The 22,995-nt window shown below is 33.0% G+C and overlaps 1 long non-coding RNA gene across 25 annotated transcripts in view; it reads left to right on the top strand.

Moving 5' to 3' along the window:
• The window catches only part of LOC140632717 (uncharacterized), a 341,247-nt gene that overhangs the window by 60,682 nt on the left and 257,570 nt on the right, over nt 1-22,995 (top strand). For 5 of the 25 annotated variants that reach the window (XR_012030371.1, XR_012030372.1, XR_012030373.1 and 2 more), the window contains 2 exons: nt 17,291-17,413; nt 17,706-17,916. The exons of 18 other annotated variants lie outside the window; for them this stretch is intronic. This is a non-coding gene — a long non-coding RNA (uncharacterized lncRNA). Of the gene's footprint in view, nt 1-17,290; nt 17,414-17,705; nt 17,917-22,995 lie in introns of those variants that run through there. 2 more of the 25 variants (XR_012030387.1, XR_012030393.1) reach the window with 1 other exon arrangement.

Raw genomic sequence — 22,995 nt, 5'->3', positions numbered from 1 at the left:
AGAAATGAATGGACACCTCCCTTGCAAAGATTCAGTAAGAAAAACCTACTCTCACTGAACTCTGTAGTGTTACTTCAAAGTATAAAAGTAAGTGCAAGGGTTTGAAAGGAATATTGGAAAAGGGAATATTTAAGAACTAGAGGCTTTAGTAGATCAGAGTTGAACCCTGTCCAGGACAAGAGGAAAAGTTGTCAAGTGTAATAAGATGACAGGAAATATTTCTACCAGTGCCTTATTCAATGTAATTACAAATAAAAGATTATATACAATAGGTGTCTGACAAAGTAGACCCTGTACAACTTAAAATTTGTGTGAGGAGGGCAGCCCCGGTGGCTTAGCTGTTTAGCGCCACCTTCTGCCCAGGATGTGTTCCTGGAGACCTGGGATCAAGTCCCACATCAGGCTCCTTGCATGGAGCCTGTTTCTCCCTCTGTGCCTCTGCGTCTCTCTCTCTCTCTCTGTGTCTCTCATGAATAAATAAATATATAAACCGTCTCCAAAAACAAAAACATGCTTTAAAAAAAGACAGCACCAGGGTGGGGTGTCTGGTGCAGTTGGTTAAAGGTATGACTCTTGGTTTTGCCTCAGGCTGTGATTTCAGAGTTATGAGATGGTTATGAGATCGAGTCATGCATCAGATGCTGTGCTCAATGTGGAGTCTGCTTGAGATTATCTGTCTCCCTTTGCCCCCCCCACTCATACTCATTTTCTCTCTCTCTCTCTCTCTAAAATAAATAAATCTTAATTTTTTTTCTAAAAAGACAGCACATATAAGAATGTAGTACTTATTGATAAAAAATTCAGATTGTTAAAGATGTCTAAGATGTCTCTGTACAGAAACAACACATATAGGGATATTTAAAAGGTGAAAACTAAGTAACATTCAAATATATAGCAGAAAAATACAAAAATAGGGATCATACTCTTCATATTTGACAAAATAGAGTTAAGTATAGTATCAGTAAAGGAGACAAAAGTGGATTTTTTATAGTATAGGATATACACAGTGAAGTTCATAGAGAGAATATGAATAATTACTTATCTATTAAACCAGCTCCCCAATTTTCATAAATCTGAAACGATAGGAGATGCAAAGGAAAAAAAAAGTAACATAGTAGCAATATACATCTTCATTACACTTCTCCCAATCTGAATATGAAAAGTATGGGAACAAATATATGGGTCAAGTGGACCTACACCACATAATCATAATTGTTAAAGGAGTCTTACGTATAACTATGGCACTTGGACTCTGGGAAGGTTAATTTTACACTTCAACCTGGCTGGGCCATGGTACGGCCAAACATTATTTTAGGTGTTTCTGTGAGAGTGTTTCTGAATGAAATTAACATTTATATTGATGGATTTTGAGTAAAACAGATTGTTCTCTAATGTCAGTGGGCTTCATCCAATCACTTGAAGGCATTATAAATAAAATGACTAACCCTCCCCTGAGGAAGAGAAGGTTCTTTAGCAGACAACCTTTGGATTGGAACATCAGCCTTTCTGGGTTTCCAGTTTGCTGGACCACACAACACATTTTGTATGTGCCAGCTTCTGTAACTGTTAGCCAGTTCCTTATAATAAGTCGGCTTCTGTATTTATACACCTCCTGTTTGTTTTGTTTCTCTGAAGAACTCTAATGCTCACCTCCAGTAAAAGAGAATACTCCTTCTTTTTAAGGATCTGCAGAATACTCACAAACAGCAAAGGAAACCTGGTATCCTTTAGTCCGCAAATTTAATAGTATTGAGAAAAATGGCAGAATTCAAAGATTTCTCTCATCATAACATTTACATGAAGGATAGGATAGGAAGGCGCCATCTTTGCAAAAGTTGTTGGAAACACACTCTAGAGAAGTAGTAGTTTCCCTTGAATTGATAAAGAAAATCTTAACACTTTACAGTAACAAAGAAAGTTGGGCTTGAACAGTATGTGGAAAGTAGACAATGACCTAGAATGATAATGTAAGGGGATTTAGCAAGGGCCAGGCCACAAAGATCATACTGGAAAAAAATAAATTACTCCAAGATGAATCATTATCATGGGGATTTTTTAATTATTTGATAGGAAGATTCCCTTGATTTTTTTTTAATTGTAGATAGTATTTGTAGAGTTAAAGTAAGAAATGGAGCAGAGAGACCAGTAATTCAGTCATAACATTTGGTGACTTGGTTCAGTTAGAAACAGTGGATAAGCAGAGAAGTGAAAACATTGAACTTGTTTTACAGGTAAGATCAAGCAAGTTTACTAACTGAACAGCTGTAGAGTTAAAAGATAAATCAAGAATGATAGAGACAAGTGCTTAGGACCTTGCTTTGCAGTATAAGTGATGAGGTAATTATAATGTGCTATGTGAGCATTTGGAAAGGACAGATAACCAGGACTTGGAAGGCCAGTTAATACGTCCTGCAGAAAGGGGCATCTGAGCTAAACCTAAAAGGCTCATGACTGGGCATCAGTTATTCCAGCCAACAAATAGGATATGTAAACATCCAGTGACTAACAGAGAGAAAATATTGACTACACTGCATTAAATTGAATCAGTTGAAAGGCTGATGAAGTTATCAGTTGCCAAGTTACAAAGAACCATATGACACATATTAAGGAGTCTAGACATTATTTAGAAGGTAATAACTCTTAAAAGTTATTAAACTTAGGAGTGACATGATCAGATCTGCTTTTCAAAAGACCACAGCAGGTGCTCTTTAAGTAGAAGATTACAGAAAAACATTACCAGAGAAGAAAAAAAAAAAATAGCTAGCCATCTGTTTCAGGAAACTAAGTATAATAATGGTGGTCCAAACTTGGGTGAAAAATAGAAGTCAGAGAGAACACTGTGGGAGAAATTACATGATTTAGCTGTTAGCACATAGTAAATTCCTTATCAGGTAGATAATTCATTTGAGGCATTTATTTGAATAACAAAAAAAGTCACGGGCTTGCTTTAAAAAATGCCAGCACAACTGCAAACCACAGAAAGTAGAACAAATAAGATGATTATACTGTTGGTAAATCTTGGATTAAATGGCAAGCATATAGATGCTTGGTATACTATCTTTCCATTTTTGTCTGTGCTTTTAAATTTCTATTTAATTAATAGAAATACGGAAAACACTCCCAAAACTATAAATGTATAGGAAAAAAAAAAGCTGAGGGTATTCATGTCATGTATTGGTAGTAATAGGAGCAGTATGTAGAGGGAATGATTTTTTCTGCCATGTAATGACAGCACAGTTATGGGGGTTTCTCTGCACACCCCATAATAGAATGTGCTAGCTTTCAAAGGGAGCACGGCCTGAAGTCGGCCTGAAGTCAGCCTGGAGGCAGGAAGGAAAGTTGCTTGTCCATACAGCTGCCATGACTCTGTTGCCTGTAGTGTGGGGGGGGGCTCCTCAGAGGAAGAAATCTAGGAGGAATTGAGAGTGAGCAAATTTTCCAACCACAATTACAACAACTTTCAGTTTGTTAGGTTCAGACTTAATAAAACTTCCTGATAATTGTCTATTCTTGAAGAAATCAAGGACTAGGGAAAATGTGTGCTTATTAATCAGACGGTTGCTATATATCTCAGTAACATCCTACAATTAAGTAAATAGGGACATCCTATATAAACTAAGTTATCGGTTTCTGACACTGTTTAAAGTGATTATACTTTAGAGCTTGCTTACTTATATTATTGGATATAATAAAGAAAAGCATTTCTATGCAGTCTTAATTTCTAAAGAGTTAACATAGTTTCTTTTCACTGTAACCAAGCACAGGAGGGAAGATTGGTGGAATATAGCTGGTCAAAAATACAGTGCTTTGGAAATGTTTCTTAAAAAAAAATATGTACACAACTCTATTGTATTTTAAAGAACAAATGGGAAGATTAGAAGACATTTATGAAAATTATGTTTATTTTGTTTGTATATCTATGCATTAACATTATATACTTCTTCCCTTATGTTTTATAAAGATAGATTTAATCATATTCATAAAATGTAACTGATGAGTAGGAATCCAAATACAGTTTATAGTTCTTTAGAATAAGACCTTAAAATTATAATATGCAATATTTTAATAAAGATAGCAAAAACATATCAATTTTTATTCTTTTTCTATATTTTTCTGAAAACAAATTACAAAATTAGAAAAATCTTCCATATTATAAATGATACAACTATAAAGAATAAAGCTTAATAATAGCTATCAAATAACTGAAATTCAGATGAAATTAGAATAAAGCCAAGTGAAATGGTCCTGAAAAGAAAAAAAAAAAAAAAAAAAAAAGCAAGCAAACACCAATGATGCTCTTTGGTTCAAAGATGTGGTTGGGACATGGCAAGGAGGAGGAACTCTTCTAGTTTGACCCATTACCACATCATGGGCAAGATAAACCAAGAAAAATGGCCTGGAAGTGAGATCATGGAAGAAAAGAGATCAGTTTCCATGGCCTCTGTAATTATTTCTGCAACTTGGTTGAAGAATAATAAATGTACTCTACATCACCAAAGAGAGCACTCTGACTACAGTTTGTCATCATGATGATCTCCTACCTGGAGCATATGCTCATCCCAAAAGGAGTTCTTGAAGTGCAGAGAGACATATGGCTCCAATGAAGGAATAGCTGAATGATGAGAGATAATCTATTCTAAAAAATAAACCAAAATTAAACCTGCCAGCTACCTTGTCTCCTACCTGCGAGGCCACTGCCTCAAACACAGATATTTTCCTTGAGTGAGTAGAGGTGTAGACAAATATGTACCCATTCTAATATTGCTATTAAGCAAAAAGTATATTCATGCATAGATATTATAAAGAAAATGGAATAAACTACAAAAATTTTAAAAAGTGCTAGATGAACATATAACAGGAAGAATGTTTTCATGACTGAAAAAAATTTCAAGCACAAAATTATAACTCGTTATGAAGAAAATAAAATAATTTACAAATATCTAAGTAAGATATGTAAGAAACAATAAATAATAAAGAAAAGAAGTTAAAATGCACTGAAAAGATTCAAAAAAGGAATGGAAGATATGCCTATTTTAGTTATTTAACAAAACCACATGTTCTAGAAAGAAAGAACAGACTTGGCTAAAAATAAATTCATGGCCATAAAATGTTTCAGAATTTGGTGTAAAATGAAAAAGGAACAAAATGGAAAATTATTAGAAAATAACTGTATTCAGATAAATGGGCATTCCACATGAGGAGAACTGGTATTCTTGAAAAATAAAATAGCATTACATAATATATGAAAATAGTTTAAGATGTAATTTTAAAATGCTTTCTTGAAGTAAATGAATATAAGAGGTGCAATTATATTTTCTAAATATGGAAACACTTAAATGAGTTAGGGAAATATAAGTTAAAAGGTTAATTGTTAAATTAAGGAAAATAACAAACTTAAAAAACTAAGGAGATAGTATTTTTTTTTCACAGAAGAAGCAAATCTCTAAAAAGATAGAATGCATTCTAGAAGACCGTATGTCCCTGTAGCAACATTTAAATTCAGAAAATAAGGATTGTAATGGCATTTGAAAAAAATAACTCTTCAAGAAATATTGTATAGTATGGTGTTCTTTTGTGATTAAGGAGCAAAGAAAATAAATTACTTTAATTCCTTTTATGAAGTGAGGATAACGATGTTATAAAAATCAAAGTGAAACATTTTTTCTGGATTAGAGACAATCTACTTCAGATTAACTCTCTAAATTACTAAATTATTAATTTTATAAATAAATGAGAAAAATATGAAGTATTTAACCCACATCCTTGGTAAAGTGTATGCTTATTTTATGTAGTTAGTAATAATAATAATAATTTTGTGATATGGTATTATGGGCTGAATTTTGTACCCCTAAAAATTCAGACATTGAACTCATAATCGCTATTAATTTCAGAACAGAGGTAATTAAGGTTATTTGTAGTCATTACAATGGGCCCTAATCCATTATGACTGGGGTCCTGAAATTCCTGAAATTATCTTGTTTGTTGACATCACACATTTCTTTACGCAGTATACTACACACATACTGGCATATGTAAATATTGTGAATTGAATTTTGAGGGTAGTATAGGGAAGTATACACCTATCAGGCAACCTTCTGAAAAATGTATTCTGTGGCTTCTTGAAATGATGATAAATTTCAGGATCTTGGAATAACTGAGGAAAAATCCATGACAACACACTCAGCTCTGGAAGCACAGCTATTATGGGTAAATATTCCAGAGTAAGGAGTGCTATCTTATTCATACAATTGTGTTTTGTTTTACATTAGAATTTCTAAACCAAATCTCAATTACTTGTCTTTCCAGGCTGACTAATGCTTTTCAATTTCTTCTTGATATTCAGACAGATGGGATCAGTTATATTTCTATTCAGTTATATTATATTATAATATATGTGCTCCTAAAGGTCATCCTACTATGCACAGTTGTGCACAGTGAAAAATCGGGTGGGGGCCAAACCATCAGAAACATTTTCAGTGACACATGCAAAATTGAGTGTAATGTAATAAAAATGATAGCACAGATTTATACATGTTAACAGTTAAATGCTTAAATATGATAGATACGGCATTTCACCTTGAAAAAGCCCTTAAATTTTTTAAGTACCAGAGAGTTGTGTCTTTCTAGTTGTTATGAAAAGGTGGTAGTAGGGTTACCTGAAATCGGAAGGAAATTGTAATGTCTGATGCCCATGGGCAGGGCTTATTGCACATACAATGAACTGTGGTAAGTGGTAGATGTTTGTGTGTGTCTGTGTCTGTGCATGCTTGTATGTGTGTGTGCTTTTATATTCCTAAAAGGCTCAGTTCTGCTGGGTGCATTTTTATTTGATCACCAAGTGGTTCTTGGATATGAAATCACACACACACAAATTTGAAATTAGCCTTGTGCTCAAAATATTCCCTAGTATATCAATACTGTTAGAGCAAATTCCTGTTTGAAGAAAGCACGGTGGTAGAATGAACCGTGTATAGAAAATCGTTCATTTTTAAACATTAAATAATCTAATGTGTGTGAAAAATGTATTTATGGGAAAATCTCTTTGAAAACAAGATGATAAAAAGATGGTATCTATTTAGGTTAGGATGAGACAATATAAAAATAAAAGGAAGCAGTTCATATAAACCTGCCTATTCACTCAAACTGTTCCTCTTTATCTTTGACTTCTTGTTTCACTTTAAAGAATCAAAGTTTGTCAGTTTTACACTATCAAGTTAATTTATATTGGGGAAAAAAGGCATACTAATGGAGAACATCCATTTTTCAAGAAAAGAAATTGAGCCTTTATCTTCCAATAAATAGATACATTTTTATATGTATTAGTTAATGTAAAATGATTTATTTATTTTTTTCTTTTTAAACACTTTTGGTGGATACTGATCGATACTTGTGTCCATTGGGTTGCCTAGGTGGCTCAGTTGGTTAACTGTCTGGCATCGACTCAGGTCTTGGTCTCAGAGTCCTGGAACTGAGCCCTGTGTTGGGCTCTGCACTCAGCAGGGAGTCTGCTTCTCCCTCTCCCTCTGTCCTTCCTCCCTGCTCATGCTTTCTCTCTCAAATAAATAAAATATTTAAAAAAAGGAAAAATATTTGTGTCTATCATACTAAGTTAGATGTCTTGGTATTGTGTAGCATAATTAGCAATAGTAGCTCTTTGTAGCAAATACTCCTCAGTCTTGGTAAAGAAATCTCAACAAAACTTTATTTTTGCTTCACACCCCTTTACAAGGCAAGTTGAATCACTGTCCTTTTTGGTACTCCTCCAGTTAGTGTATTTAAATTCTCTAAAATTAGATAGGTAATTGTGACCTCTTCCATCTTATGATACACAGTTCTTATAGTCATTGAAAAATGGGGAAAGGGAGGGTGGTGGTGGTACAATGGTTAATGAGGGTATCCTGGTTCCATGGCCTGGAAGTTCTGTACATCTCTTCCACCCTCATCTCATTAGCTAGGATTCACTCAGTCAAAGGAGTTTAATCTAACCAAAATGGGAATGAGAAATACCATCTTCTCTGACACCTAGTCACTATCACAAGCCCCTAGAGAATTTTGTTACAGTTTATTTTGTGTGTTCAACCTTTCGTTTGATACAAAGAGCTGGATCTTCCTAAAGAGAAGAATCGTAATTTTTTTTTTGACAGCAATACCAAGAATAGTAACACTGATTTATTCATTCTTAATGGAATAGTCTTTGTAGCATACAGATGTTCTTCCTGTACTGATCTATAGAATGTGGAAACAAAACTTTCACTTTATTTCAAAATAATAACTAATAATTAAGACCAGGGAGTAAGATATTTTTTGCCATTATTTGTTTATAAAAATTAATATATACATGTACCAATAATTTCATTCATAATGAACAGGAATGGTAGTACACTATAATGCTTCTCATTCATATGGTTTAGTACTATCAAATGGTAGTTTAATATATTATCAAATAATAGTTCAATAACTAGTGGTGTTGAACATGAGTGGGAAAAAGATCCCTGGGTAGACACTAGCCAAAGAAGTAATGAGCAGGAATGGGAGTAGAGGAGGATAGATCTCAGTGTAAGCAAGTGATGATGTACTGGCTTGTCAAGTGAACTACTTTGGGGTGTTTCTGATCTCTTTCACAAATAATGTTGTTGGCCTCTATGCCATTAACATTATTATTTAATCATACTTCTGCATTTTAAGTCCAGAGCCTATATGACATAAGTTTTAAATTTTTATTTACTCAGCAAACAATCTGTCCTTACTACGTGCCAAGCACTGCTCTGAGACTTTTACAATTCATTTTCCTAACTAATTCTCATAAAATCCCATTTTATGTTGTGATAACCACACTACCACCCCCACCATCACCACCCCCACCATCATCATCAACGTCATCATCTCTATTTTATAGATGAGGGAAATAGTACCAGTTTGTATTTTCAGAAGTTAAACCCAGAAAGTTGATTCCAGAATTTGTCATCCTAACTATTCTACTATGTTGCTGATTTTCAGAAGTCTCTAGGCTATCAATCCTCAGACCATTTTTAGCTTTGGAATACTAAATTATTTAATCCAATTTATAGACTTCCAATTCATAAGTTATAACTTTTGTTCAATTAACTACTCCATTTCTATTTTTTAGAAATTAAAAAAAATTGACTTTGTATTAAGCTACCCTTGTATAGATGAACTAGAACCTACTTAGTTAATTGTGTTTATTTTTCCATACAATATGTAATTACTATATTTTAGTTATGTTAAAATACAGTATATTGTATATTATACTGTACATTATTGTATTGTACATTATTGTATATTATTGTACATTAATATTGTACATTATTGTATATTATAGTGTATTATATATTATAGTATATTGAATATTATAGTATATAATATATATTGTAATATGTAGTATACATTACATAATATACACTATTGTATATTATATAGTGTATTATTATATATTATAGTGTATTAGCGAATTACTTAATTTTTAATTTGATTATTTAATTTGTGAATAAATGCTCATTAAAAAAAGAATAGAATATTCTCCTCTTGATACTAACCTTAGTATATTTTAAGAAAAATTCTTTGCTGGTTTCTTAAAAATTAAAAAAATGCATATTTCAGTCATTTTTTGGATTTACAAAGTCATAAATAAGAACAAATAAGTAAGTAGAAATAAAATATTGGAAATTTTAATAAAGTCCATTTATACTGTCATTGATTTCTAGTTTCAAAAAAAGTAGCTATCTAGTATTAATACATATAATAACAGTATATATGTATATGCCACTTAATATATGCTGATCTGTTTTAAGAACTTCCATATACTAACTCATTTAATTATTACAAAAATCCTGTGAAATTGATGCCATAATAATCACTATTTTTTCAAATAAAAAAACATAGAAGATTGGATGGGAGAAATAAGTTGTCTGAATTTACAAAGCTTGAAACTATTCCCTCAGGAAAAATTATAATCTTGGGTTTTTATTTATCAGTATTTATATTTTGGTCAAAATTTACTATTGCTTCCAGGATTTCTAATTTTTCCAGAGTTGCTTGAAGTATTATATTAGAATTCTTTTTTGTTTCCAATATCTATGTGTTTTTTCTCCTTTCCTGTATTTTTCATTTAATCAGACTTCTAAACGTTTCATTAAAAAAAAAAAAGTTTTATCAATTTTACTGGTGCTTATTACAAAGAAAAATTATGGCTCATGTATACAATTTACAAAGACATTTTGAAATTTAGAGATATCAGGATGCCTGGGGGGCTCAGTGGTTGAATGTCTGCCTTCAGCTCAGTGCGTGATCCTAGAGTCCCGGGATCAATTCCCACATTGGGCAACGTGCATGGAGCCTGCTTCTCCCTCTACCTGTGACTCTGCCTTTCTCTCTCTCTCTCTCTCTCTCTCTCTGTTTCTCATGAATAAATAAATAAAATCTTAAAAAAAGTAGAGATATCTATGCACCAAATAGCATACATATTCTTAATATAATAAGGACAATAGGACATGTAAGAAAATTTAACCTAGTGTATGCTAATTTTTAAAACATTTTCTAAATTCAAGGGAAATGAAGTGATAAAAAAAAGCATGAATAATCTAAACAGGTAAAAATCATATATATATATATATATGCATTAAAAGCTGTAATTTTCATTAAAAAATAAACATTTTTGGCAAAGAGCAATGGAAACTCATGGAGATTTTCCGTATACTAAAAAGGAAAACAGAGCAATTTACTAAGTCTATTAAATTAGAAAAAAAAATATGAACAGCATTCTATGACTACTTTGGGTTAAAAACCAAAACACACACAAGACAAAACAACACAAAAACTCTTATCAAATACACCTTGGACAGGGGCACCTGCGTGGCTCCTTTGGTTATGTGTCTCCTTTGGCTCGGGTCATGATCTCAGGGCCCTGGGATCGAGCCCCACATGGGGCTCTCTTCTCAGTGGGGAGCCTGCTTCTCCCTCTTCTGCCTGCCACTCTGCCTGCTTATGATTTCTTTCTCTCTCTGTCAAGTAAATAAATAAAATCTTAAAAAAAAATCTTGGGCAAAACAAATTATAGAATTTTTTGAAATAATCATATTGAAAATATATATTAATGCATGTGTGAAAAAGATAACTCAGTACCCAGGAATATACTTAAAGCTTTAAACACTTAAAGTCAATGCCAATATTATATGTATTAATTATTTTATGTACATTATATTTATATATTACATTTACATTATGTATATATGAAAAAAGTTAAGTGAAGAACAACAATGTAGACAGAAAGAAAAGAAAGAAACGATAAATACATTTTAAGCAGATATCAATGAATTAGAACACAGTAGAAAGAGATTTCAGGGGGAAAAACCCAGTATTTAAAAACAACTTAAAAAAACCTATGAGCTCATCTAGTCACGAAAAAGAAAGCACACATATTCAAAATAAGATAAAACAAGGAGAAAATAACCACTAAAAGAGGTACAATTAATCATAAATAATGTGATTAATTGGTGCCACCACATTTTAAAATAAATTTGGAAGTCTGAAGTATACATTTTAGAAAATATTTTATCAGAATTCACAGTAGTGGAGGTATAGTCTAATGGATCTATTACCCTATGAAAAACAAAGTTTTTTAAAAATAACTCCCCAAAAAGAGCAGCCTAGAATATTTTAGATCATTCATCTCAGTTTGTTAATGGCAAAAAATCCCACTACATTTACACCATTTTTGAGAGTAGTTAATGAAGGAATCCATATAAATAAATGCCAGTTGGAATTAAAACAGCAACCAATGTCACATATTAATATAGACATAGAAAGCCCATATTACTCTCAAACACAATAAACTGCATTTAAAATTATCACACATAATCAAGAATGTATATTCCATGATTTAAAAGATTAGTAACTATTAGATTATTAGAAAACCTATTAACATAAATATTCAGATGAATTAGTAAAAGAATAGAAATTGCATAGTCTATCTCAAAGATGTGGAAATGTTAATTTAATCTGTGCCTCATAACATAACCAGACTTAACTAAAAAATGAAATATTTGAATGTAAAAAATTTAAACCAAAATTACTAGATGAAATTTTTTCTAACTATGATTAAAAAATAAAGCTACAAAATAAAAGGTTAACGAATAAGAAGCTTAGAAAAAGTATGTACAGCTTATATTACCGAAAAAGAGAGGGAGAAAGACATATCCTCTTGAATATATAGAAGACTCCTCTAAACCACTTTGATTATATGATTCAGGGATCTGCTTGCCATCAACATCTCTCATCTCACAGTGTCTCTAGAGTTGCCACTAGGGGAGACAAGGAGATGAGCCATTCACACTGACAGTAAGCTCGCTCGCTGACACAGGAGGTGACTATGTAGACTTAGCTTGCTGCCTTGGCATCTAGCGGCCTGCAGGGGTGCTTTAAACGGACACCGGCCTCCTCTTGCCAGCAGGTACCCAAAGAACAGCCTGAAGAAGCACTAGCTAATGTAATTTTCTCACGTGACTACAGCAGACCTGTGATAAACAGTCTCCTCCACCTCCCAGCACCTTCTCCACGTGCACTTCTTAGGTAGGACCCCCTGAAGCTTATGAAAACCCACTCTTTTTGGTTTGAACTGACTTATCTAGCCTAGCGTGGGAACCTCAAAGCACTCCACCTTGGGTCCTAATCGAATCACATGCCCCCAGTTGTGGGCCTTTATGCCTGCACCCTACTTCACCTGCCCCTGTGGTTCCTCCACGTGTGCCATTTACTGTCTCTGAGACTCTGTGAGTCAGAAAATTATTATTTCAGTTTCTCTTGTGTTTTTTGTTGAGTTGAGGCTCACCATCCTGCACAGTGTGTTTCACTTACAAATTTTAATTTAATGAAATCATACAGTGACACAGATCTCCTAACCCTAGAGTTCGTTAGAAGAATGACAAATAAATGAGAAATTATTGAATCATTTTGAAAATCTAATGAAATATTATTTCACACAGGTATTATCAATTGATATTAAATCCAATATGTTTGATGAGGAATTCAACAATTTTCTCAAGGGAGAAAAAATTACACCTTTCTAATAAATTTGTTAGGACACAAATAATGGAACAAAAATATTAGTTTTTCTGTGAGCAGCATATGCATAATATCACATGAGATGTATTGCCAAAAATGTTTCACTTGGATTTAAGAATGCTGGCAAAAAAAAAAAAAAAATATATGCTGGCAGATACAAATTTTGCTTAGTAGGTAATAGAGGTGAGAGAAGAGTAGCTAAATGACTCCATGAGTACAGATTGTAAAAATTCTGGAACATGGTAAATTACACCAGATCAAGTATCTGCAAAGAAATGTATTTTTCTAAATTAAAAGAGACTCAAAAGACACAATGACAAGATGAAATGTTGTTCTGAATAAGATCTTTGTTTAGATACATCTATTACAAAGGAAAGTTCTCAGTATATTAGATAAATTAAAACACAAATAATAATATTAAGTAATTATTAATATTTTGTTAAATATTCCCTTTACATTCATATATTCTTATTTTAACACATTGAATATTTTCATTACAAATTATTTTATATCTAAACATTAGAAGTTACTTACCTGAATATCTCATAAAAATGTTTCTATTATTTTTTGATGCTAATTTTATATCATAATCTCAACAATTATACAAAATATGACAGTAACAAGTTACTCAATTCAAAGTATATAGTTTGTCAAGATAATTTTCTTTTTCCCTAAGTATATCTATTTAAAATGTTACGGAGTTTGGAGAATGTAAATGTAACCTCTTCATGACACTGGCTAAAGAATGAATGATTAAATTAGGAATTCATATTGATGTTTCATAAATTGTGTCACATAAATATATAAAAATATGTGTATATTCAAGCAAGCATACTATTCAGGGATATTGAAAATTAATGGATTATTTATTATATCATTTTTTCAAAGTGAGTACATCTGATAATCACATAGTGATTAAAGAGTTTTCTTTAGTTTTTGCATATATGTGTTATTCAGATAATACAAAGGAAAACACTTTATGTACTAAAAGACAATCAGGATTATTCTGTTCAGCAGAAAATATTCTGTTTCATACACAAAAAACCTCATCAACAATCTGTTTTCTTGTACCTTTGAGAATTTTGATTTCCTTTTTCAGTATTAAATTGGATTGCTTTATGAATATAAAATGATAGTGAACAGTTCTTTTAAAAGGACAGTCTAAGGAAACTCGGTGAGTTATCTCATTCTAATTCAAATTTTAATCTGGGAAATCATGTCTTCATGAAATTCTGTTTAATATTTTTTTTTCCTCCCCAGTTTTTTTTTTCAAAAAAAGGATGACCCCTTCAGGAATAAAAAATAATTTAAATATGGTTAAACTTTATTGTTTGATGATATCATATAAATGTTTTTAAATGTTCACAATAATCACCATTTTATGCAGATATATTCTATCTTCACTAGCACTTTACAAGTGTATCCTTCATGAATAGTATAGACATTTTACTAAATACAAGTGTTGCTGTTACTAATAGCAAGCAATGTAAAAATACACTAGACCTAGGAAAAATGCCTGCTTAACAATTCCTTAAAGTCAAAGCCTACCAGCTTAATTTGCACGTGTTTTGAATATACCAAGAGAAATGACATACAAATATTTAGTATAACATTCTGTACTAAATGTTTTAAGTGTATTATTGCTTAATATCTTAACAGTGGTTATGCATTATTGTCCTTCCTTTGTAAATGATACAGGTGAGGCAAAGAAACTTTCCCAAAGACATATTGTAGCAAGCCAAAGGATTTGAGACTAACCCTGTAATTTCCAGGTGCAATGTACAGTAGAGTGGAGTACTGAAAGTTGCACAGTACTCAAAAGGATATTTTCTTAGATTTTTTTTATCTGAGTAACTGACAAGACAAATATTGAAAGAGAACTAAAAAAAATATTTACTAGCTTTTATCTGTTGCTAATTTTTACATAATACTGTATAGAATATTTATATTTTAGATATATTCAGTTGAAGGTAGTACTGCGTTAAAAAACACATTTTGGCTTAATAAATATTGTATAGTATTTGTTTCTTCCATCATGTCAATAAGGGGAAAATCAACTAAGAAAAATAATGAAATATAGACTTATATAAATGTTTTGATTATTTCATTCTATGGCCGTCTTTTCTCATTATAAAGCTTATCTTAAGTGAAAAGTGTGTAATTTCCACTTTAAAAAATCATGTACATAAACAAACAGGTTGAAAGTTTTAATAGAATACAAGATGTTGATTAAGTTAAGCAACTTTTTCAAAGTCAAACATGGTAGATTATACATATCATTTTATTAGCTTTTACTTTTTATTTGGCATATCAGTTCCAGAATGATTGTTCACAAGCACTTATAATTTCATTAATTTTAATATTTCACTTTCATGCTAAGTACAAGTTAATTTCTAGAAATCATAGACTGTTTTAATAAGTGTCACATAAATATAGATTTTATTGAATTATAATTATGTTTTATAAATCCTAAATCTGTTTCCAGAAGCCTAATTGCATTTTCTTTATCTTCAAGAACTTCTACGATTATTATACTTCTTATGAAATGGATCACTACTATTCAGTCTTCATTTATGTTGATTTTAAATGTATTTATGTGTGTGTAAGTATATGTACATAAACATATACATAAACATCGGTTTCTTTGCTTCTAGCTGTGTATATGTTAATATGCTCTTAATTCTTTTTTTCTCCTTTTCCGTGGCTTGTCTTATTTCTACACATTCAGTTCTTTCCCAGAAAGTTACCATTTTAACAATGTGAAAATATTTTCCTAACATTAAATAGATCTTAGAGGCGGGAGAAAAATGGAGATGGTTGGTAAATGTCAGGAGAATTTGGCATTCACAGGTAGCTATGAAGGTAATTCTGTATGAAATATTAAATAAAGGAGATATACTCAATATTATATATTGAAAGAAGAAACATGTAAAGCCCACATGGAAATAAAATACTATCAGTATAATAAAAAAGGGACAAAAGTCTCTAGGAATAAAACAATTATGTGTAATAAGAGGTATGCAAAGCATTTTCAAGAACTCTTATCTTAAAATAAAAGCAAGTGGAATATACTTTAGTGTCTCTCAAAACTATTTTCTTCAAATCAATATTTTGAAGTGAAAGAGATGAGAAGTTTAGCCTCTACTGTAGCAACATTTTTAAAGTGTAGAAAGAAAATATGTGTGTATGTAAGCCTCACTTTTATGATAAGTGTTATTTCTGTTTAATAATATTTATGATCCTTAATTTTTCCTAGAAATGGGATTTTTGTACATGTATCTTAATCTGCTTAGAGGAACACAACAATCTTTGAAAATCTGTTTGGTCAGTATGTAAACATAACAGTTTGTATTTTTCTGTTCATATCTTCTTGGAAGTGTATAAACACCAGTGGTTAGTAAGTGTAGAAAAATTAGTGAGGAAGCAAAAATTGTCAGAAGTTACCTTCTAAATCTCATTTGCCTAAGCACCTTTTATCCTGTTACTATGCTTGATTTGAAGATCAGTAATAAAACCAGTTAAGTGTTTTGGGATTGAGTAAGGACCGTTTAGTTTCTAATTTTTGAACTCTTCTTAGCATATGAGATGGTTGACCATTCTTCCCTTGAAAAGCTTTCCATCATTTCTCTGTTTTTCTCCTTATTTTTTTAGTTACCGAGTCTCATTCTTGTATGATAGCTGCTGTCTTTTGATCTATCCCTGAATTCCAGAGGTTTTAGGCAGTGCTGTCCATTAAAACATTTTGTAGTGATGGAAATGTTCTATAATCTGTGCTATCTAATGGGGTAGCCGGTAGTCACATGTGGATATTGAGCTCCTAAAATGTGACTAGTTCATCTAAGGAAGTAATTTTTAAATTTTATTGTTCTTAATTAATTAAGAAAATAACCACAGATGACTAGTGACTACTGTAATGGACAACATGAGTTTAGAGGTAATAACTTGTCATTCCTATCTTTTCAAATAACACACATTCCCAGGTCATTTAATTTATTCCCATTGCTTATTAAATACTTATTTTTCTATTAATTAATTTCCAAACTATATCTTCAGGTAAGATTTTGCCACAATTTTATTTTTTGACACTGCAAGATCCCTCCCCCACATCTTCTCATTCAAAAATGTCTATTACATCTCCAAAATCTTTTTTTTAAAGATTGTATGTATGTATGTATGTATGTATGTATGTATTTATTTATTTATTTGACCTTAGAGAAAGAGTACACACGAACTGGGGAGAGAGGCAAGGCGGGGAATAAGCAGACTCCCAGCTGAGCAGGGAGCCCAAATGTGGGGCTCTATCCCAAGACCCTTGGTGCTTAACTGACTGAACCAGGTACCCCTCCAAATTTTTTTTAAGTTACTCCAGCTCTTTCCTTTATTGTCATTACTTCATTCAATTTGTAACAATCTATTATCTAAATGAGAGTAATGGCATTCAAATAAACCTTCCTGATCATAGACTTGTTTTTATAAAATCCATCTCAATGATGTGAGAATTAGCTGTTTATTTTACAAATACGTTCACCTGATTCTTATACCTGAAACACCTCACTCACTCTTTATTGCCATTAGAATATAACTTCTTGATATGTATTAATTTGTTTTTTTTTTCTTTTTCGCCCTAGAATTCAGTCATGTCATTAAATGCCATCTGATACACTCAGAGTGAAATTCTTTCAGTTACTAATGCATGGCATACCATGGACTCTCACACAGGATCACAGCATGATTTGGAGGGCTCGGCGCAAAATGAAAGAGTGTGGTAGCCTTCTTCAAAAGCCAGTGAACAATGCCCACTGATCGTATTAACATATAAACATTTTTCTTTTCTTCTAAGGCCTCTCTCTCAATCCATCATGATGTTTTTCATTTGCTATTTAAAATCAAATTGCCTCACCCATGGGCATCTCCCTTTCTTATGATTCCACCTTCCTGTACACAGAGAAATAACCAAGAGATTGGAAACTCTATGCCAGGACACATACCTGGGTTGGTGATGGGTGACAGGCCGACTTCCACCAAGCAACTCTGGGAATGTCTGTGTCACTGTTATTCCATGGCAGAGATGGCTGCTATCAGCATGCTGTGCACCTTGGCTGCAGGGGATTGTCCCCTTGCCAATCCCGATCCTTCCTGCATGAAAGCCCTGGCCCCCACCACAATCTAAGCGTGGAGAATTCACTGGTTCAAGGCTGTGAAAGGGAAGCTAATTGAGGTGTCTTGGACTCTGGATAGGGAAGTAGCATTGGGAGCCCACATCAAATGTTAACACTGTCTCAGCAAACTTCTCTTAAAACAAAATTCAAATACCAAATTATTAAACATTTTAGAATGATAATGCTAGATCACTAATAACCAATTGTAGGGACCTTTTAAGAACATGTCCCTGAAGCCATTCTTGCTTTCTTGAGTTTCCAACTACCTGGAATACTTATCCTCTTCCTTCCTATAAACTCCAATACTTATTGTAAAATTTGCTCTAGCCATACTTTTTTTTTTTTCAAATATACAGGCTAATTAATCTATGGTATATTTTTCAGCTAGCCTTTTCAAAGCCTCTCTGCATCTCTGAAGCACCTTGTGGCATTGACGTAGTAATGATATAGGTTCTGGGATCAGAATAAGCTGTCTGGGTTCAAATCACAGTACCCAGATTACTGACCTTGTGATGTTTTATAAACTACTCAGTTTTTTAGTGACTCAATTCTGCACCTGCAAAATTTGAATCATAATTGGATATCATCAGATACATGATTATGACCTTAATTAGAATATTATATAGTAATGCTTAGGGCTAAAACAGGACTGGCTGGAGTAACTGCTCACCGTATATAGACTAGCACTAACAATAATGAGGGTGATGATTTCCTTTACTGACGTAACTTTTAACTTTGAATTGCAGTGTTCTATGCATGTGTCTTTTTCCTTTGGAAACGAGAACTAAAAGTAAAGACAGGACTGTTTTTTCCTTATTATATATCAAACACATAGCATGTAGTATATATATTTAACAAATATTTCTGTTAAATATTTGTTAGATAAGTAAATGCATGCATAAATGAATGAGAATTTTCAGGGGACTTACAGGTGTGACTGATTAAATTGTTTAGTAATTTGCATACTTAGTCCTTTATATTTCTAATAAAGCATTTAATTTTCCTGTCAGAGAGAGAATAAACTATTAGATAATCATTTGTTGTGTACTCATCACACACACATACACACAGACACTTACACAAACACGTATATTGTTTGGAGGTTAAATGACCGCCTCATATTTGATGATTTACTGGAAGACCACACGTGATTCTATATAATAGTAAGTTATACTCATGGCCAAGGTTTATAAAAGCAACAGATATTGAGCAAAAGCAGCAGAAAACAAATGCACATTGAATGGAGTCCAGAAAGAAGACGCAGGCTTCCCACTTCCTCACCTAAGGCTACACAGAACAATCTTTCTAGAAGCATACTACAGGTATATGTGTGGAATGTCTCTGCTTAGAGAAACTCACTGAAGTCTAAGAATCTGGGGATTAATTCAGGGCAGGTCACATAGACACATGGTGTTATACTCTCAGCCATAGCAACAGAAAGTCAGGACCCCCAACAACCAAACAAAGTAGGCATCATCAATCTTGAGGTTTGTACAAAGCAAGCCTGAGAAACTGGTACAGCACGGTATATTGTTCCAGTTAAATAACGAAATCATCAATCACTAGCATTAAGAACTTTCTAAAGGCCACGTTCCCAGAAGTTGGCCAAGGGCCAATCATGATTCCAGGTTCTCTTGGAGATATGCAAGGAGTGAGCAATCATACCTACTATATTATTTTTTTCCTAACATGTAAAGAAATAATTGTTAGTATAACAGCAAAAGGCTTAATATAGAAAGCTTGGATTTTTTTTTGAAAGTTTGGAAATTATATAAGGATTTTACATTTGAAAATATCCTAATCACAAAACCTAAGAGGTGGTTAGCACTTTCAATGTTATTTTTACAGGTATGTATTGCTAGGTACAGTTTAGTCATATCAGTTTTGAAGGCCATGTTTTATTAATATATGAGTATGTCTTCAGATTACTGACAGAATCATAATTTTCATTTTAATTTCTATATTCGATTTAAAATAAATGTGATGATTGCTTAACTTCTTATGTTCAAATTATTATTTTTTAGTTTTATAAAGGCTACTGTATTTATGAATTTTTTTTCTATTTGTGGTCATTTCTATAGTATATCTTCAGAGAATAGAAGATCATTGGTAAACCTTCACACAAATCTGATAAAGTCTGACTTAGACTTTGGGTTCCTGGTCTGGCTTACAAGAACTTGGAAGTCCTCACTCTTTCCTAATAATGCTAATGTGTAAAACTTTGGTCACAAGATCAGCAGTAATACTGCTTTTTTTAGAAATGTAAATTCTTGGGTCTCACCCCAGAACAAATAGGCAGACACTCTGGGATGGAGCCCAGCCATTTGTATTTTAATAAACCATCCTGGTGATTCCAGTATAGGCCAAACCAAGCAGTTTGGGCAACTTCAGGTCCTCAAATGAACAACCAGTTCTTAGAAAAGAAATGAATAGGAAAATATAAAGTAAACACTTTTTTTTTAATTATGGATTTCCAGATGAAGTATAAAAAGGAGAGAGATGGGAGTTGGTTCATATGAAGTTATGTGAAGGTATTAGGATCAGTGTTTAGGGCAGTTCCTTTTAGCACCTTGATTAGATAGGTACCTAGCTATCTAGCTAGATAGGTATGTAGGTTGGTATGGAGGAAAAGAGAGCAGGACAAGTAGTTTACTGGCTTCTTGTAAGTAAAATACCAAGAGCTAGCTATATATATTTCAGGGCTCAAACTGCATCTGTAGAAACCATTGCTCTAGAGAACTGGAATTCAAAAAGACTGCTGTGAGTTCTATGTCCATTTTTTTTTTTTTTTTAAGATTGTATCTATTTATTTGAGAGAGACCAAAATAGAGCACTAGCAGGGGGAGGGGCAGAGGAAGAAGGAAAGCAGAGTCTCTGATGAGCAGAGAGTCTGATGTGGGGCTCGATGTGGGGCTTGATCCCCCCTGGGATCATGACCTGAGCTGAAGGCAGACGCTTAACCAACTGAGCCACCAGGTGCCCCACTTATATGTCCATTCTGGTATTGGCTATAGCTGACCGTTTGACTGACTGCCTTACCAGAGTGATGTGTTCTGGGAGATAAGATAGCCATGGGGAGATAATGAGCAAAATACAGTGCTACAGATAGCTGTTTTATAGGAATTGAGCAAATACATTTGTCCTTTTGGAAATTTTTGAGGTAAACTAGCATATGAGGCAAATAGACTTAGTCCTAATTCATTCTTGGCACAAAAAGTTAACTGGGTTTAGTCCCAGAAGCTTAAACAATAATTTGGAAGCAGTCTGACTCAGCAGCTTTTATAAACTTCTTTAGGTGCTGGGACAGGATTCTGAACTATTGGAGAGAATTCAAGTAAGATAAAGACTAGTGTCCATTCAAATTAGTGACAAAAAACCATTGGTGACCTTGGCAACAAAGCTACAATGGATTGACAGCAAGAAAGCCAGATGGCAGTGCATTGAGAAGTGTGAATGATAAATGAGGGAACAGAGACAGGGGGAACAAAATGCTTTTAAAACATTACATCGTAAAGCAAAGTTAATGAAAATAGCAGTTTTCTCAACCTACAGAAAATATAACAGTTATTATCACTATGTTGTAGAATTACAAGTAACTATAATTTTGTTCATATTTTTCATACATTCTAAATTAGCTACATTGAACATGTATTATTTCATAGTCAGAAAAAAAGAAACATACATTTAAAAATAAACAGACTAAAACCCTGAAATGCTATAAGACAAAAATACATCAAACTCACAATCCAATTTCCGGCACAGTACCAAATAAGGTGAACATCTGGATCTCCTGAAGCAAATGGAGAGTTGTGTGCTTGGCCCTGTGGCTGCACAGAAGTTCCGGTAAATTCACAGAAGAGTTCAGGTTTATACCCTGGAGCTGTTATGGTAAACTGTACATCTAATTGACAGCTTTTCTGCTGAAAACATCAATAATCATTCATTGTGGGCTCTAGATTCTAAGCAAGACTCTGAGGGCTCATTTCAGCAAGTTATAGCTTTGCAGGTCACCTTCACAGATTTATATAAGGATCTTACAGTGGAAAGGACAAAGTAGAAGGGTGTTTAGGGACATGTTCTTACTCTCTGAAAACCTGAGCTAAAGCTCTGCCTTAAAATACATACACACACACACACACACACAACCTAAAAAAAAACAAAACTTTCTATCATTTTCCATTTGTTCTTAGCTAACATTTACTTAGTCAACCACCTACGGAGCCATTGGTTGTTTAGTTTTCCACTGCCTAAGAGTGTAACACAATGACAAATTAAAATCTCAGAGAGCAAATTATTGATATAAAGATATCTTGATGGATCTTTAAATTATTTTTGCTGTTGTTTCTCTAGTGAATATAGTTTGAAGGGTTACCTTTATTGCCAGAGGCTGGCACATATTTGAGGAACTTAGTCCCTTTATTGGGAATATCTAGACCTGCATTGTCCAGGAGTGAAAGCCACCATCTACCTGAGACTGTTTAAAGTTGAACTAGATATAAATAAAGAAAATTAAGTTATCCAGCCAGTCTAAATACATTCCATGTACTCCGTAGCTGGATGTGGCTGGTGGCCACCATGTATTTCCATCATCGTAGACCGTATCCTTGCATAAAACAAGGATAGAAACCTTCTTGAAATTAACATAGACTGAGTAGGAATGATCACATTTGTGTTAAAAAAAAAATGGCTGTGGCAGAGACCCTACTAGGGTTCCTCAGACCATCAATATTCATTTATTAACTGATTTCCAATAATCAAG

The sequence above is a fragment of the Canis lupus genome, chromosome 4 (genome assembly GCF_048164855.1).
Source record: "Canis lupus baileyi chromosome 4, mCanLup2.hap1, whole genome shotgun sequence".
Classification (NCBI taxonomy): domain Eukaryota; kingdom Metazoa; phylum Chordata; class Mammalia; order Carnivora; family Canidae; genus Canis; species Canis lupus.
This window is presented reverse-complemented; position numbering and strand designations above follow the sequence as displayed.